We start from the raw sequence: 19,817 nt of genomic DNA on the forward strand, positions 1-19,817 counted from the left end.
AGTTTTAAAGTGTTCATACCCCTATACATACTGTTGTCATCTGTGGCTATATTTATGAAACCGTCTAACAGATGACTGGCTTCGTTGTCCCTAACAATCAATCAGAGGTCAACATTCAAAGCAGAAAACAAAATGTAGACTGCACTGTGATTGGTTGCTAGGGGTAACTAGAACAGTTTTTTTTTTTTACTTTTTATTTAAAAAGTTTTATAAAAGTCCCCAAAAGTTCTGTTTTTGCATATTCAGTGATTATCTCTAGGGGGAGATCCTTATACAGATGGATTGATCCATAATGTGGGGACAGATTTTGGCTTGGATGCTTAGTATGAGACAGATGAAGGCAGATGGCAGCAATAATGAGTGAACTTTCTAAATACTCACCAAATATTGCGATGATTAGTTCACATGAACACAGGATGAAGTGACAGCATTTGAGCACCAGCAGCAGCAAATTATAGACAATTAGGTTGACTTCAGAGCAACATCTGCAGAGATGATGGAGAAGTTTCCAGATGATCTGGCAGATGTGCCAGAAATTCTTAGTTACATTCCTCCATGACTCTGATATAGACAGCTCATATGATTGGGTTCCTCCAATTTGGTCAGTGACCCCTTCACAGGACCCATTCTCTGGATCAGGAGATTCCGCTGCTCCATCGCTCCTGTCTTCATTCCTTCCTTTCTGAATTTTTCCTCTAGATAGATTATTGAATCTATCGGTTTCATCGATGCTCAACTTGATGCTCCTGGAGACAAAAGGTGAAGATATTTGTATATTAGAGTCTACTGTTTGTGCAAGAAACATTGAAATTAGTGAAGATTGTGGATACATTAATCATGGGCCCATAGAAAATGTCAGAATTAGCTTGGAGTGCAGCCATTGAGGTGCGATGCAGACAGTGCCAAAAGGAACAGCCACTGCTTCTTTTAGGCTTACAGTGGTTCTCCACTTCAGAAATGTCCTACTTTCTACACAGATCCCTTAAAAATAAGCTGATCACAAAGTGTCTCCCTGCTGGGACCTTCAGCGATCAGCTGTAATCTGTGGGACAACCTGGCAGTAAGTGTTCAATTTCCCTACAGTGCCCCCACAGGGAATATGAAGCATTACACAGGGTCTATTCACATCAATGGGCCGTCAGTGTAATGCAGGACAGATCCTTCAGAGAGACATTCTTTATAATTGCTATTAACTCTGGCCAAAAGATGATGATCCTGACCGGAGGACCCTCCGCTTCCCCTTTATTAAAGAGGTTGTCCCGCCACCCAAACTGATTTTGTTTCCCCATTAATGCCCTGTGGAGTAGAAGCATCACACACTACAGCTTTACACATAAAACAACATATTTTGCTCACCTTTTTATTCCTTTTCTTCCCCCTTATAAAGCTGTCCTGACGGATTTTTTAAAGATGGCGCCGCTGGGTAGTTCCCATGATGCACTGCTGCCTCTCTCTCCTCAGCGTGCGTGCTCCCGATGACGCCGGTCACATGACTGGAGGACCGGCATCATAATGGCGACGCACGCTTCACTGCTTTGAATGGAGCCAGCAGCCGCCCGGCTCCGTTCAAAGCAATGAGAGTGCAGGGAGAGCGGTGCGATCTCCTGCTGTGACAGCTGTAGTAGGAGATTCCTTCATCTCCCCGGCATGTCTCCTCATCACTGGACACTGGGACAACAGTGTCAGAGTGTCCAGTAATAAGGGGACAAGATGAGGAGATGAAGGAATCTCCTGCTAACAGCTGTCAGAGCAATAGCAGGAGATCGTGATCTGTAGCAGCACTTTCAATAGCAGAGGATCGCGATCCTCTGCTATTGAAAGTGAAAGTAGCACCAAACAGGCCCTACACACACACATGCCCCCCCCTCACAGTGCCCACACACAGTGCAACCCCCCACAATGACCTCCCCACAGTGCCGCCACACAGTGCACCCCGCCACAATGGCCTCCCCACAGCACCGCCACACAGTGCACCCCCCACAGTACACCCCCTCAGTGCCCCCACAACACATATGCCCCTCCACAGTGTCACCCCCCACAGTGCACCCCCACAGTGCCCCTACCACAGTGTCCCCCTCTAGTGACGCCCCACAGTGTCCCCACCCAACCCCGCAAGAAGTCTATGTGACAGCACCCCACAGCGACAAGTCTGTGACAGCACCCCCACCCCCGCAAGAAGTCTATGTGACAGCACACCCTACAGCGACAAGTCTATATGACAGCACTCCCACCCCCGCAAGACATCTATGTGACAGTACCCAACAGCAAAAAGTCTATGTGACAGCACCCCCACCCCAACAAAAGTCTATGTGACAGCACTCAACAGCGACAAGTATATGTGAAAGCACACCCCACAGCGACAAGTCTATGTGACAGCACCCCCGCAAAATGTCTGTGACAGCACCCAACAGCAACAAGTCTATGTGAAAGCACACCCGACAGCAAACAGCACAGCGACAAGTCTATGTGAAAGCACCCCCACCCCCGGCAAGAAGTCTATGTGACAGCACCCAACAGCGACAACTCTGTGACAGCAAACAGCACAGCAACAAGTCTATGTGACAGCACCCCACCCCACAAAAAGTCTATGTGACAGCACCCAACAGCAACAAGTCTATGTGACAGGAAAAAGCACAGCGACAAGTCTATGTGACAGCAAACAGCACAGCGACAATTCTATGTGACAGCACCCCCACCCCCGCAAGAAGTCTACGTGACAGCACCCAACAGCGACAAGTCTGTGACAGACAACAGCACAGCGACAAGTCTATGTGAAAGCACCCCCCCCCCCCCCAAGTGACAGGCCGCCCGACTCCCGCTAAGTGACAGGCCGCCCGACTACCGCACCAACCCCCCCCCCCCGCTAAGTGAAAGGCCGCCCGACTCCCGCCCCCCCCCCCCCAGCTAAGTGACAGGCCGCCCGACTCCCGCACCCCCCCTGCTAAGTGATAGGCCGCCCGACTCCCGCGCCCCCCAACACCCTCCCCCACCCGCTAAGTGACAGGCCGCCCGACTCCCGCACAAGAGACCAGTGACTTACCCAGAAGGACGGTCCGCCGGGGGAAGCTACTCCTCTTCTGCCGGAGCCAGGGGAAGCTGTTGCCATGGAGCAGAAGACTGCGCATGCGCCTGCATCAGGCTAAATATACGGGGGGGGGGGGGGGGCAGGATCAGGTAGGTATATATCTTCTGTATGGCATAATTACAAAGCACACATTATATTACAAAGTGCTTTGTAATAGCCATACAGAAGTATATAGAGCCATTTTGCACAGTGGGAGAACCCCTTTAACTCAAAATTTGCTCAGAATTACCACCGTGTTATACAGTACAAGTCTCCCATGTGACCAACTATGGAAGCTACAATGACAACAAACTACAGCCATGGGTAGGACATATGTACTTACTCATCTGCTGCTGCCGCCATTATCTTCCTTGACTTCTTCTGTAAACGAAAAGAAATTAAACTTAAAGGGGTTGTAAGAACTCTGGACAATTCCTTCTCCATGCATTACAATAAGAAACGGTGATATACTTACTTCAATCCGCAACAGTGCTTAGTCCCTTGCTCGAGTATTTCTTATTGGCTCACAACACGGACAACCCTTTTAAGAAGAAACATTCATCAGCAAGATCATATGCTTGTAGTAACTCAAATTAGACTGTGTCAGTTTCCTGCAGCCTCGCTGTGGTCCCGGTGCTTGTAGGGATAGCTGCCTCCACAGAAACTCAGCTGAAAATGAGAGGCCGTAGCGTCATGTTCCTGAACTCCTGGCACTCAGGATGGGAGCACCGATGCCAGGAGAATGAGCGGTGACGCTGCAGCCTCTCATTGGCAGCTGAGTTCCTGTGCCGGCAGCTATCACCACAATCAGCGGGACCACAGCAACGCTGCAGCGCTGCATCCAGTGTCAGTGGAGGGGTAAGTTTTAGAGATGTGCAAGCACCAAAATGCTCGGGTGCTTGGTACTGGAGTCGAACTTTTCGTAATGCTCAAGAGATTGTTTTGAGTAACGAACCCTATTGAAGTCAATGGGCGGCTTGAGCATTTTTGTGTGGGACGGATGCTCCGCATAGGGGTTGATTTGTGAAACACCTGAAAACATCAGAAAGTCTTTGAAACACCACAGAAACTGATAGAGAACGACAGGGGCAGCATGCATGGCTGCATCTGAGGCATCAAATGGGGGCAAGAGCCTGGCGGTCACCCCCCTAATTATTTACTTGGGACAGACCCTCATTAGCAAGGCATTGCTGTCCAGCCCCCCGCACGACCCTGCGTCCACAGCGCACACAAAACTTTCCCTGCGCAGCATTTAGCTGCCCTCATGCCACACGCTCGCTTCATAGCTACACCGCCCTCATGTCAATTTATAATTGCATCTGCGATGAGGAGGAGCCGGAGGCACACACTGCAGAGGGTTGGCAGGGCCAGGCAGCGACCCTCTTTGAAAGTGTGGGCGATAGCCCAGAATGCTGTTGACAATTGATGATAAATTGATGTACGATCATCATTCCAATACCGTGCCACCTCCATCACAAAATTGTCAGGAGCTGCAAACGTGGGCATAAAGGGGACTCAAGTGCCAGCACTTCTACACATCTCCACAATGCAGCACATACTAACACCAAAGATTGGTTCAAAACTGGAGGTGCTACAAAAGTAGCCACCACACGTATACAGTGACCCTGTGAATGCTCCAATCAAGTATCTCGGATAACTGTGGTAATTTGTAGCATGAGAGATAATACATGCCGAGCAATGCTGATCCCCAGACCCCAAGCAGGAGGAGGACGTGGCATAATAACCCCGAGAAACCATGACCGAGGTAGGACCCGCAATACTCTGTGTGGGAAGCACGTGAGCGGGCCCAGGGTCAGGCTCGGTCACAGCCCCCACCTTGTGTGACCCAAGGTGCTGCGAGTTACATAGCAATGGGAAATCTAGGTGTCCCCACACAACTCATTCTGTGTAGGTGTTAGATAGCTGAACACCGCAATGGGAAAGCCTTCTGCACCCTACCCAAGTCAGTCAGTGTATTTGTGCCAGATAGGTAAAACACCGCAATGGGAAATATTTGTGCACCCACAGCATAGGCGAGCCCAACTCAAAGATGGTATTACACATAAAGAAATCACAGTGCCCAGACATGGCAGAGTTTCACCCCACCAAGGACCTCATCCTCGGACCACATTTCTGCCCAGTTCATTCTTTGTATGTGTCAGATAGCTGAACAACGCAAAGGGGAAGCCTTTGTGCACCCACAGTATAGGCGGGCCCTTGGAACTCAGGCATGATATTAAACAGGAAGAAAAGAGAGTGCCCAAACATGGCAGAGTTTCACCCCGCCCAGGACCTCGGCCCACACTTCTGCCCTAGTCAGTTAGTGTATTTGTGCGGAATAGGTAAAACACCGCAAGGGGAAAACCGTCTACACCCTTGCCAAGTCAGTCAGTGTATTTGTGCAAGACAGGTAAAACAACGCAACAAGAAGTATATGTGCAGCCACAGCATAGGCGAGCCCCTGCAACTCAGGGACAGTATTAAACAGAAAGAAAAGAGAGTGGCCAAACATGGCAGAGTTTTACCCTGCCAAGGACCTCGGCCACGGCTCACACTCCCAGTAATCGTGGGCATAAAGCAGACTCGGACGCTAGTACAGCTGTGAACGTCTCATTAAATCAGTTACGGTTGCTTTCATCGCTCCAAAGACTGGATGAACCACAAAGAAGTTCCACAGTCCAAACCTGGCGCAGTTGCCCCCCCCCCCCCCGGAGTTCGGCCTATGCCCACACCCTCAGTAATCATGGGCGTAAAGCGGACCTGGATGCTAGGACAGCTGTGAATGTTTCATTAAATCAGTTATGGTTGCTTTCATCGCTCCAAAGACTGGATGAATCACCAAGAAGTTTCACAGGCCAAACCTGGCACAGTTGATTCTCCCCCCCCCCCCCCCTTCCCCAGGACCTCGACCTCTGCCCACACCCTCAGTAATCGTCGTCATAAAGTGAACTCCGATGCTAATACAGCTGTGAATGTCGCATAAATTCAGTAACGCTCCTTTTGTGTGGCCCAAACCACTGTCACAGATAACAGTGGTAACACGAGAGCAAAGACATGTTTCCCAGCACTGATTCCCAGACCCCAAGCAGGAGGAGGAGGTGGCATATGAAGGCCAAGAAACCATGACCGAGGTAGGACCCGCAATACTCTGTGTGGGAAGTATGTGAGTGGGTCCTGGGTCAGGCTCAGTCCCAGCCTCCACCTTGTGTGACCCAAGGTTCCGTGAGTTAAATAGCTATGGGAAATCCATGTGTCCCCACACACTTCATTCTGTATATGTGTCAGGCAGCTGAACACCGCTATGGGAAACCTTTGTGCACACACAGTATAGGCGGACCCCTGAAACTTTTCTGTTGCAAGAGTATAGGCTAAGCCCAGTAACATTTATGTAGCAAGAGTATATGCGGACCCCAGTAACATTTCTGTAGCAAGAGTATATGTGGACCCGAGTAACATTTATGTAGCAAGAGTATATGCAGACCCTAGTAACATTTTCTGTAGCAAGAGTATCGGTGAACCTCTCAAACCTTTCATTAGCAAGTGTATAGGCGGACCCCAGTAACATTTATGTAGCAAGAGTATAGGCGGACCCCTGTAACATTTGCTCTGTCAGACCCTGCAACAGCTCGGGGGCCGTGTGCCTCTTGTTACCTAAGCTAATTAGTTTCAGCACAGCTTGCTGACACCTTCCCACTGCTGTGCTGCCACGCCGCGTGCTACCGACTGCTGGCGACATGCTCACACTTCTTAATTGAGAGGTAGACGTGGCGGAGGAGGAGGAGGGGGAGGAGTTTGGAGGAGGTGGCATAATACGCTGCAGATACCAGCACCAAGGTAGGACCCACTATTCTGGGTGTGGGTAGGACGTGAGCGGTCTCAGGCTTTGACTCGGTCCCAGTCTCCACCAAGTTCACCCAATGTGCTGTCAGGGAGATATAGTGGCCTTGCCCGCCAGTACTTGTCCACGTGTCCATGGTTAAGTGGACCTTCCCAATAACTGCGTTGGTGAGGACACGATTTATATTGCGGGAGACGTGCTGCTGTAGGGCGGGGATGGCACACCAGGAAAATTTGTGGCGACTGGGGACCAAGTAGCTCGGGACCGCCGCCGCCATCATGTTTTTGAAAGCCTCCGTTTCCACAAGCCTGTACGGCAGCATTTCCAGGCTGATTAATTTGGCAATGTGCACGTTTAAAGCAAGTGCGTGCGGGTGGGTGGCGGCATATTTCTGCTTTCGCTCCAATGCTTGTGTTAGCGACAGCTGAACGCTGTGCTTAGAGACATTGCTGGATGGAGTGGAGGATGGTGGAGGTGAGGGTGTGGGTGCAGGCCAGGAGGCACTTGTGCCTGCGTCCTGGGAAGGGGATTGGATCTGTGTGCCAGGTTGTGGCACAGGGGAAGAGGCAGTGGTGTGACCCGGAGGCAGTGAATGTCCTTTGTCCCGCCTTGTGGGGTGCTTGGCCGTCATATGCCTGCGCATGCTGGTGGTGGTCAGGCTGGTGGTGGTGGTTCCCCGGCTGATCTTGGTGCGACACAGGTTGCACACCACTGTTCGTTGATCGTCTGTGCTCTCACTAAAAAACATCCCCACCTTTGAACACCTAGCCCTCTGCACGGAGGCTTGCCGCGAGGGGGTGTTTTGGGAAACAGTTGGGGGATTCTTCGCTCTGGCCCTGCCTCTACCCCTGGCCACTCCACTGGCTCTTCCAACCTGTCCTGCTGCTGCACTTGCCTCCCCCTATTAAGCCCTGTCCTCAGTAGACTTAGCCAACCAGGTGGGGTAAGTCACCTCATCGTCCAGCTTCTCTTCCCCCGAATCCTCTGTGCGCTCCTTCCTCGGACTTACTGCCCTTACTACTACCTCACTGACAGACAACTGTGTTTCATCATCTTCATCCACAAAAAGCTCTGAGACAGTTGCCGAAAGTCCCCAGCCTCATCACCCGGACTCCGGGAACTTTCCAAAGGTTGGGCATCGGTCACAACAAACTCCTCAGGTGAGAGAGGAACCATTTTTTCTGACTCATGGCAGGGACCCGAGAACAGTTCCTAGGAGTCTGCCTGCTCAGAATATGTCATTTTCGTGGAGTGAGGAGGCTGGGAGGAAGGAGGAGCAGCCAGAGGATTCAGAGTTGCAGTCCCTAGGCCGGGAGTAGTGGACTGCGTAGAAGACTGGGTGATCGATACATTGCTGGACGCGTTTTCTTCCATCCACAACAGGACCTGCTCACACTGCTCTGTTTGTAATAAAGGTCTACCATGCGGACCCGTAAATTGTGATATGAAGCTGGGGAGCCCAGAAACTTGCCTCTCTTCTAATCCCCCAGAAGCTGACTGTGATTCACCACGCCCAGGAACTCGGCCTGTGCCCACACCCTCACTTGGACGTCTGCGTCCATGTCCTCAACCCTTACCACTACTCCTCATCATGGCAGATTAAGAATAGAGCAGGGCCCAAATAAATTACCCCACTGTACAGCACTGACAACTGTGGCTTAATTCACCGCACACAGAGACTTGTAGATAGCGGAGGCTCTATGCTGTGACTTGGAAAAATTAACCCGCTGTCTTGCACTGTTACCTAGGGGTAATTTACTGCTCGCAGAGACTTGTAGATAATAGAGGCTGTGTGGAGTGGGAGAAGACTCTAAAGCCAGTGGATAGTGCTGGTAACTGCGGCTATCTCAGCGCCACCAAGGAAAGGGTATAGTGAGACGCTCTGCATGGTGGCAGAGCTGAAATAGTTTGGTGTTAAATTACCTTGGTGTAATGCACTGCAGGCTGAGAACGCTATAACTGAAAGGCTGGGAAAAGGCCTAGATGGGTAATACAAAAATTGATGCACTACTGCTCCCAGCCAGCCACAACTGTAAAGCACACAGTCAGATGTAGCCCTAAGAAGGACCGTTGGGGTTCTTGTACAGAGGATCAGGACTGTAAAACTTTCCCTATATAAGTAGCTGTGTCACTACACTCTGCCTTATGCACTGCACACACAGAATGCTATAGCTGAAATGGCCTGCACAGCCCAAGATGCTTAAAAAAAAATGGTGCACTACTGCTCCCAGCCACAACAGTAATGCACACTATGAAGAGTAGCCCTAAGAAGGACCGTTGGGATTCTTGACCACAGGATCCTACTGTAACACTTTCCCTATATCAGCAGCAGCACTATCCCTAACTTCTGCCAGCATGCGTCTGAGGCGAGCCGCCGGCGGGACCAGTTTAACCCTTTAGTGACCAAGCCTATTTGCGCCTTAATGACCAGGCCAAATTTTGGAAATCTGACGTGTAATTTAACATAGCATAACTCCGTAAAGGCTTTACATATCCAAGTGATTCTGACATTGTTTTTTCACCACATGTTGTACTTCATTTAGGTGGTGAAAATAGTCTAATATAAATTGTGTATATTTATTAAAAGTGCCAATATTGGGAATATTTTCAAAAAATTATCGTTATTTCCCATTTTCAATTGTAATATATCAAATATGTGCAAACATACTGTACAGAATTTTGCTAAGATATATATTCCCATCTGTTTACTTTATTCTGGACGCACATTTGAAAAATGTTTATGTTTTTTTAACCATTTAGGAGACATACAAATTTAACATTACTTTTCAGCATTTTGAGGAAAACTTTATTTTCCTGCACCAAGCCAGGATAGCAAAGGCTCACAGGTGTCAGAATGATAGATACCCCCACAAATGACCCCATTTTAAAAACAACACCCCTTAATGTATTGACTGAGGGGGATCATGAGTATTTTGACCCCACAGTTTTTTTTCAGTTTAGAGGTGAAAAACTAAAATTTCATATTTTTGCAAATATGTCATTTTAAAGACAGATTCTCTTCTATAGTTTACATGAAAATGAGGATTTACACCCCAAAATGGATCCCCCTGTTTGTCCTGTGTTCAAAAGTATACCCATTGTGGCCCTAATCTTATATCTTAGTGCACAACGGGGCCCAAAATGAAAGGAGTAGTCGGTGTCTTTCAGAATAGAAATTTTGGCTGAAGACCTCTTAGGCCCCATAGCACACATGTAGAGCTCTTGAGCACTAAAAACCATAGAGAACCCCCACAAATGACCCCATTTTGAAAACTAGACTCCTTAAAGAATTTATTTAGGGGTGTACTGCCCATTTTGACCCCACAGTTTTTGAATGAATTTAGGAAAAGCAGAAGGAAAAAATTGTGATTTTTGTTTTTTTGGCAATTCTGTCATTTTAATAACAGCTTTTTTTGTACAGCACACATATGAATGAAGACTTGCACCCCAAAATGGATACCCCTGTTAGTCCTGTGCTCAGAAACATACCCATTTTGGCCCTAATTTTATGTCCGCATGCACAGCGGGGCCCAAAATGAAAGGAGTAATCGGTGGCTTTCAGTACATAGATTTTGCTTGAAGACCTTTTAGGCCCCATAGCACACTTGTAGAGTTCTTAAGCGCTCAAAACAATAGAGAACCCACACAAATGACCTAATTTTGAAAACTAGATCCCTTAAAAAATTTATCTAGTGGTGCACTGACCATCTGGACCCCACAGTTTTTTAATGAATTCAAGCAAAGCAAAAGGAAAAAAAATGTGATTTTCCTTTTTTTGGCAATTCTGTCACTTTAAAAGCAGCTTTTTTTGTATAGCACACATATAAATGAAGACTTGCACCCCAAAATGGATACCCCTGTTTCTCCCGTGTTCAGAGACATACCCATTTTGGCCCTAATCTTATGTCTGGATGCACAACAGGGCCCAAAATGAAAGGAGTAATCGGTGGCTTTCAGAACATAGATTTTGCTTGAAGTCCTTTTAGGCCCCATTGCCCACTTGTAGAGTTCTTGAGCAACCAAAACCATAGAGAACCCCCACAAATGACCCAATTTTGAAAACTAGACTCCTTAATGAATTTATCTAGGGGTGTACTGCGTATTTTGATCCCACAGTTTTTAAATGAATTCAAGCAAAGCGGAAGGAAAAAAATTCAGATTTTCGTTTTTCTGGCAATTCTGTCATTTTAAAAACAGCTGTTTTTGTACAGCACACATATGAATGAAGACTTGCACCCCAAAATGGATACCCCTGTTTGTGCTGTTTTCAGAAATATTGCCATTGTGGCCCTATTCTTATGTCTGGATGCACAACAGGGCACAAAATGAAAGGCGCAGTCGGTGGCTTTTAGAACATAAATTTTGCTTGAAGGTCTTTTATGCCCCATACCACACTTGTAGAGTTCTTGAGCGGCCAAAACTATAGAGAACCCCCACAAATGACCTCATTTTGAAAACTAGACCCCTTAACGCGTTCATCTAGGGTTGTACTGTGTATTTTAACCGTACAATTTTTGAATAGATCTAAGCAAAGCAGTAGGAAAAAATTACGATTTTCATTTTTTGGGCAATTGCGTCAATTTAAAAACAGTTTTGTTTGTACAGCACACATATAAATGAAGACTTTCACCCCAAAATGGATACCTCTGTTTGTCCCTTGTTCAGAAACATACCCCTTGTGGCCCTAAACTACTTAAAGGACACATGGCAAGGCCTATAATGGAAGGAACCCCCGTTGGATTTCAGGGTACAACTGAATAAATTCCAGGCCCCATCGCCACTTATAGAGACATTGAGTGGCCAAAACAAAAAGGAACCCCCTCAAGTGACCACATTTTGAAAACTAGACCCCTTAACGAATTCATTTAGGGGTGTACTGCATATTTTGAGCCCACAGTATTTGAATGAATCTAAGCAAAGCAGAAGGAAAAAATTACAATTTTCAAATTTTTGGCAATTTTTTCAATTTAAAAACAGTTTTTTTGTACAGCACACATATAAATGAAGACGTTCACCCCAAAATGGATACCCCTGTTTGTCCCGTGTTCAGAAACATACCCCTCGTGGCCCTAATCTACTTAAAGGACACATGGCAAGACCTATAATGGAAGGAACACCCGTTGGATTTCAGGGTACAACTGAATAAATTCCAGGCCCCATCGCCACTTATATAGCCATTGAGTGCCCAAAACGATAAGGAACTCCCTCAAATGACCCCACTTTGAAAACTAGACCCCTTAACGAATTCACCTAGGGGTGTACTGCATATTTTGAGCCCACAGTATTTGAATGAATCTAAGCAAAGCAGAAGAAAAAAATTACGATTTTCAATTTTTTGGCAATTTTTTCAATTTAAAAACAGGTTTTTTTTGTACAGCGTACATAGGAATGAAGACTTTCACCCCAAAATGGATACCCCTGTTTGTCCCGAGTTTAGAAACATACCCATTGTGGCCCTAATCTACGTACAGGGCCCATGGCAAGGCCTATAATGGAGGGAACACCCGTTGGATTTCAGGGCACAACTGAATAAATTCCAGGCCCCATTGCTCACTTGTACGGAATAAAAATTGACTCCTTAAAATTATCTCCCCTCCCCTCTGCACCCTTTTTGGCTTTCCCCAAATCTTAGATAAAAGTAATAACGTGAACTGTGTGGTATTTCCGAAGACAGGGGTAATTACGGAGGCTGGTTGGAATGGGCCCATGGGGCAATAACACTGGGTATCCTCCCTCCTCTCATGCTTTTTGGGGGTCATTTCTCGACCTCAGTGGCGGGTATGGGGTGTAAAAAGTGGCGTTCCGTGAGTCTTCGTAAGCTTGCGGAGGTGCGGCGGTCTCGCACAGAAGGTGCTCAACAAGCTGCTCCTGGAACTGCAGGAAGGCAAGGGTTCCCGGAGCTTCTTGTAAAATACGTATCACAGGTAGCGGTCTGAATAACGCCGGGCTCACGCAGCCGTAGGCGGAATCTGCTTGCAGAGGCCCGCAGCGGATCCCAGCTGTGAGCCCGGCTGTGACCCTGCGTACAGCCGCGTAATGTACTGAGCAGAACTGCGTACTTACACGGGCGGTCATGCGCAGTACACCTTTTTTTTGTTTGTATTTCCCGCACCATCACTTAGCGACAACACGGGTACCCGCAGCCCTATACAATGTAGTTGCGTATGGGCAGTGGGTATTCCACGACCATGGAGCACAATGGGCTCTACGTTGCGGATATCCAGAGTAAAATAGAACCTGCTGCGTTCTCTTTTCTGCGAGTGGATTACGCAATTCCGACCCACTAATGTGAGCAGAATTGTGTAATCCAATGCGATTGATCTGCGGATCAGACTCATGCAGAAACTCATTCTTATCCGGTCATGTGAGACCGGCCTAAGGTAGATCGCTACTTTTTTATTGCGTGACCGGGGACTGCTCAACGAGACCACCTGTCACTGCTCCAGGCTCTCGGGGACCGCAGGTCACTGAAAAAAAAGGAGATTTTAAGTTTCCTGGGCTCTCCGACTCCTGCACGTGCCCGACATTTTGCCGGTGGTCACATGTGCAGAATCCGGCAAGGTTCACAAAGGAGGATCGCGTCGGGGTTCAAATACGGAGGCCTCCGGTAAAAAGTTTCATCCCCTCTCACCTATCGCATCGGTGAGGGGAGATGGAACTTCAATTTTTTTTAAACTTTTATGTGTCCACCATTATCCATTGGATAACGGCGAACACGTGATCAGGAACCGCTCACCGCGGCCCCCCTGTGAAATCTCCAGGCTCTTGGCTCAGTTTTGTAGCCAGGAGCAGGGAGAATTTAAATTATCCTGGCAATCCACAGCTTTTGCGCAAGCGTCCACTATTTTGGCGACGGGCGTGTGCGCAGAAGCTGGGGTAAGGTCCGCGGAATAATTCCGTCGCCTTATGTACGTACTTTTATCCTCCCTCACGGATATGATCCGTGAGGGGAGATGAAACGTAAGCTTTTTAATCTTTTTTAACCTTTTTTTACACTTTTTTTTACTGTACATGTTCACTGTTATCCATTGGGTAACAGTGATCATGTTCACAGTGAAATCTCTCTGCTCCTGGCTACACATGGCAGCAAGAAGCAGAGGGATTTTAAATTTCCCGGGGCTCGAGCCCCTCTGTGCACGCGCCCGATGCATGCACAGAAGGGGACTTTGGGTCCCGGAAGACCAAGGACATCGGCGGACCTGAGGTGAATATTTTCACCTCCCCTCATAGATCGGATCCATGAGGGGGGGTGAAACGTGTACTCTTTTTTACTTTTTCAAACTTTTTTGTGATCGCCGCAATCCATTGGATAGCGACGATCACAGGGCCGGGCACCGCTCACCGCGGTCCCTGGTAACAACTCCTGGTTCCTGGCTACCTTCAGGAGTCGGGAGCCAGGAGATTTTGAATTTGCCAGGGGCTCCCGGGCTTCTGCGCATGCGCGTTACGTCATCCGTTTGGCGCCCATGCGCAGAAGAGCGGCGGCAGGTCCGGGAGGACCCCCTCACCGCAGAAGACGGCGGAGAAGGCGGGTGAGTAATTTCAGCTGTTATACCCTGATATCCATCGCAATGCCGGGGTGGGGTCCCCGCAGCCCGGGATGACAGCTGCATGCTGTCGGCTACCTGCGGACACCGATAGCATGGAGCTGTCACGTCCAGAGCCCACATGGCTTTATTCACTGCAAGACACATGTTTTTACGTTCTCAGAGAATAAAGCCCAATTGGGCAGGACGTAAAAAGGCAATGGGCTGGTCACTAAGGGATTAAGTACTCGGGGTCACCTGATCCCGCCAGACACTCACTGCTGTTGCCGGGCAGAGGGCTGGCATGTCACAGAAGGATGTGGTAATGCCTTCTCCGCATGTTTATTGGCTAGAAAATGGCGCTAAACATGCGGGGAAGGAAATTAAATTGACTCGAGTACCGTGTGGTGCTCGTCTCGAGTAACGAGCATCTTGACTACCCTAATACTCGAATGAGCATCAAGCTCGCTCATCTCTAGTAAGTATGCTTCTGTTCATTACTTTAACCCATACAGCTCTATTGATGCAGGATTTTCCGGTAACTGGACAACCCCTTCAAGGACGCAACAATTTTTTGGGATTTTCATCTCCACTTTTTTCAAAAGCTATTTTATTTCTTTGTCAACATAACTATACATGGGGTGTTTGCTGCGTTATGAGCTATTGTTCTTATTGGTACCCTTTTGGTGTAAAAATATAATGTATTGCATAAGTTTAAAGAAACATTTGGGGGGGTGAAAGAACACATCACTTCTGCCATTTGTTTTTCTTAAACTCGTCCACTATGTGCTGTAAATGACACAATACCTTTTTTCCACAAGTCAATACAATTACAACAATACCAAAATTTCATTTTTACCTTATCTTTTAAAGGTTTTTCTAGTTTTGCAGAATATGAACAATTTGTTTTTGGTATTATTAAATTCAAAGACCCAGTATTTTTCTATTTTTACATGGATGGAGGAATATAATCACTGAGTTTTTTTTAAATTAATACCATTTGTCATGTGTTTATTTTAAGGGTCACTGCAGATGTGGCGATACCAAATATGTATTTCTTTTCTTCATTTATTAAAGGAAAAATGCGAAAATGTGTGAAGTTTTGTTTGTTTGATTTTGTTGACTTTTATTTTTTTCTATGTCCTTTAACCTGTGATTTTGTTTGCTCAGATAATACACTGAAGTACTTGTGTACTGCAGTGTATTATCTATATTCATTCACCAGCACCCAGTTGCTATGGAAAGCTATTGCCCCTCTACAGCTGGATGGCGTAGGGCTGTTGATGTCACAGAGGAAGCTCACTCCCGTTGTTACCCTTCTACATTCCAAGAGCAAAATTGCTTGTGATGTCTAAGGGGTTAATGGCATGGATCAGTGTTCTCTGTCATCCCTGCAATTGCAGCGGGGCAGGCTGCGCATGATGAAGGCTCAGCTCCTGAGCCCATGTCATCCGTATGTAACACGTGTGACATTTTGCAGAAATAACTTCCCTCCCAAGACATACATATAAGACTACCTGCAATCTAGTCAGGGCCGGCCATTTGGGTGAAGAAGAAGCCCCTCCCTCTGTCAGGCTATTTAAATTCCCCTAGGGAGCATATTGATGCTGCTGTTAACAACGTTGATTGTGGCATGTACAGATTTAACAGAGACAGGGAAGTTCCCTCTGTAACATCATTGTCCCTCTGCCATTCTATCATGGAGGGCAATTGGTTGCCATATTAACCGGGCATGAGTCAATGGTCTCAGGGTTTGCTACAGCTTTCAATGTAGAGATAATACACTGCAGTACAGAAGTACTGTAGTGTGTGGTCTGAGCGCTCATAAGATCACAGGTTCAAATCCTATGCATGGATATAGAAGAAACAGTAAAAAAAACTAAAAATGGTAAAATCCCCTTAAATCACCCTTTTATCCCACACAGCGAACGCTAGGAAAAGAAAAACAAAAAAGTAGAGCCAAGATGCTTTTTTTTGGTTCATTTTACCCCCCACCCCCCTCCCCCCCAAAAAAGGAAACTATAAACGTGCTCAAAAAAGTAATATGTGCCCCCAGTATGGTACAAATAAGATCTACAGCTCATCATGCAAAAAACAAGCCCTCACAGAGCTCCGTCCATGTATAAGGAAAAAACATGCTGGGTCTTTGAACGCATCGATGCAAAAAACAAATTATTCTTCAAAAAGGGGGTTTATTTTGCAAAAGTGGATAAACCATAAAAAGAATTATTTTGGAAATGTAATCCTACCGAGTGGCAGAAAAAGTTATCATATTTACATCACATGGTGCACAATGAGTGAAGGATTTTACAGTACACTAATCTACCCCAAAGTCGTGCCAATAATGACTACAGGTCGCCCCGCAGGAAATAAGCCCCATACAGCTATTTCGAAAGACAAATAAAGAAGTCATAGATTTAGAAAAGTGGAGATGGAAATTTTACTTGCATTCATCTTAATTGTTGCAAAATACAAGGTTCTTCTACTCTCTAATATACTTTGTGTTTCCATTTTTCTCCATTTTCAAGATCTTTTTTTTTTCTTACCCATTTGAACCCCTTTAGTAATTCCCTGTGCAGTAAATGATGGGAGTATTACTCCATAAGTGGCGTAACCCTATACCGCAACTCTAAAATACATGAACATTGTGTGCAGACCACCACCCAGCAAGAGTAATGATGAACTATAACAGCAGCAGAAATACAGATAATAGTACTCACCAAGTGTCTGCTATGGCAGAAAGAAGTGGTGTGTTCCGGCGTCTCGCACCCTCCTCTTATACCCAGCCAACCAGTGGATGACAGCCCACTCTATGGTGGACAAGGATTGGTTAGATGTGACACGTCAGCTCATTCTCTTTATGTCATTGGAGCACCAACAAGATTTATATTTCCCTCCCTCTGTGACACATGGTTCGATGTGACGTTCCAGCTTCAGGCCACGCCCTTCTGCTAATTCACCGTTTAACCGCGCGAGGACGTCGCTGTGAGCGCATAAAGCAAGCGTTTCAGTTGTTTTTTTTTTGAAGTCCTTACAATGCTAAATGATATCACCCAGCTCTCTAGAGATCCTGAAGGACAAGACCTACCAGCAATCTAATGGTGGCCATTACTGGTTCCCCCTGAGACAATAACTTAGATAGAATATATATATTTTTTTTTCACAGAAAAAGCCAAAAATACAATACCTGAAGGTCTGCAAAGCAGACACGGTCTTAAGGCTTAAGGCCATTGCGCCTGCCCTACGGCGATTGTGCCGGTGGCGATTGTGCCTGCCTTATGGTGACCGTGCTTATGGTGACCGTGTCTGCTTTGCAGACCTTCAGGTATTGTATTTTTAGTTTTTTCTGTGAATAATGTTTTTTTTTTGTTTTCCCTCACCTCTGTGATTTTTTAATAACTGAGAAAGAAGGTTCAAAAAACATCTCAAGAGGATTCACCGCCACCCATTCAATCAATGGTCTTACACTGAAGGGATATTGGAGCTCCTCCAGGGCAGACACCAGAAACCCTCTAGCTAAAAGAAGTCATCTAAAATAGAAGACCCCTTTAAGTTCCACCAATAAGCACAATAGAAGGTATATAATAAAGTTGAGATCTGACCTGTAAGATCTTTGTCAATCCTGAAGGAACAGGGAGGCAAAACCAAATTCAGCATTAAATTACTCTGATTCAACTCCATGCTAGCCATGATCCTACCACTAGTCCATTGTGGAGGCTACCATGAGAAGATCCAGGTCACAGCTTCTTATCCAGATACTAGAAGCTGATAGACAAGAAGCAATAAGAAAAAAATATCCAAAATTCCACGTTTGATTTTTGGATTTCTTATGTAACACCATCTCTTGGCAGAAAGAAACTCCACTGAACATCCAGTGGAACCATCAGCCAGAAGTTTCTAACGTCCAGCAGATGTTGTTGAGGACTTTGGGGTGATGTCTCCCATGAAGGAGATATCAGGAATAAAGTCCTACAATGTTGGATGACTGTTCTGATAGTGAACGCCCTAAAAAATTAATTCAGGTATCTAAACCTCTTGTCACAGCTTGTAACTGGCTCATCCTTAAACCTGAATTCCTAGGCTAACTTCACACGGAAGAGTGTGATATCGTGATTGCTAACATGCGATATCCCCACAGACATGAGGCATTTTTCTATCAAAATCGCCTCAACTCACTCCAGGGAAGTCGCGATCCTCCAGCGCAGCTGACAGCCGCGGTGGAGAATGGCGGACTTACTCCCATTGTTTTCAGTGGGGAAACCTTGCATCGCACCGAGTACACCTAGCAAGTGGTGCGATTCTGCCGCCGGACCAATTGACAGTGAGTGATGCTATGCGAAAGCAGACCCAAATATAGGATTGCTGCTCATGTGTATCACAGCATTCAAAAGAATGTAGTTAACATTCATTCAAGATTTGTGTGGCTCGCAATGCACAAATCTCGCGTGATTCTCTCAGCCGTGTGAAAATGGCCTTAAGCAAGAGCCTATTTTAGGCCCTAATCACCAACTGATTTTTCAGTATTATTTTTTATTTATTTTTTCACATTAAAAAAATACATATGTTTAATCCCTCAAAGATCCTCTAACTTTTTGTTTCCATTGACAGTGCTATGTGGCGTTTTTTTTTTTTTTTTTTTTTTTGGGGGGGGGGACTTTTTGATTGTTTCCTATTCCTTTTTTGTGAAGCGAGACACGCAAAATTAGCTATTTTCACCCTGGTCTTTATACTATTTTCATGGTGTGCATCATGCAGATTACATAGTGCAATGTGGCATCGGGTCTCCTGATCCTGTTTCTTCCAGCAGTCACGGGTTACTGTGTCCAGCTCCTCCACCCAGCTGGTAACCATTGATAATCAAGCTCCCATATAAACCCTGCAGTATGCATCCTCTATGCCCGCTGTTGTAGTCACTTCCGGTGTGACTGCTTGCTAGGTCCTGGCTGTCTGTTTCTGAATGCAGTTCAGTGTGCCCCCCCATACCAGTGTACGGGGTCTTAGTATATTCCCAGCTTCTTGTGTACTGCTGGGTTCTGTCTGTCTATACTTTGTATATGTGATCACTGTTCAGGTCGGCTTCTGGTTCCACTTTCTATTTGCTCCTCCGTATCTGCGTGGCTCGGTGATGTGACCTTGGATTTCCTCATCTCCAGATAGGGAGGGACATCTAGGAGTCAGGGTAAGGAAAGGCGGCCTGGACCTCTTCACCTTCTGGGGTACCTCCAGGACAGGGACACCTCATCCATCTGAGTCCAGGGTAAGGCCCCTTTTGTTATTGTGCCGAGTTCCTGCATTTTGTTCTATCTTTGCCTTGGTGGTGGCTGTCTCTCCTGCCGGGTGGTTTCATTGGGCAGGGAGACACATTGGATCCACAAAATCCATAACACAA

At 46.6% G+C, this 19,817-nt stretch overlaps 1 long non-coding RNA gene across 1 annotated transcript; it reads right to left on the bottom strand.

Moving 5' to 3' along the window:
- Positions 1–387: 387 nt before the first annotated feature.
- Positions 388–18,371, bottom strand: LOC136572012 (uncharacterized). Its single transcript, XR_010785734.1, has 4 exons — positions 18,031–18,371; positions 3,540–3,605; positions 3,408–3,445; positions 388–746 (listed from the first exon to the last, which is right to left on the bottom strand). It is a non-coding gene; the product is annotated as an uncharacterized lncRNA (long non-coding RNA).
- Positions 18,372–19,817: the final 1,446 nt, after the last annotated feature.

Source organism: Eleutherodactylus coqui, chromosome 6 (genome assembly GCF_035609145.1).
Source record: "Eleutherodactylus coqui strain aEleCoq1 chromosome 6, aEleCoq1.hap1, whole genome shotgun sequence".
In the NCBI taxonomy this organism is placed as follows: domain Eukaryota; kingdom Metazoa; phylum Chordata; class Amphibia; order Anura; family Eleutherodactylidae; genus Eleutherodactylus; species Eleutherodactylus coqui.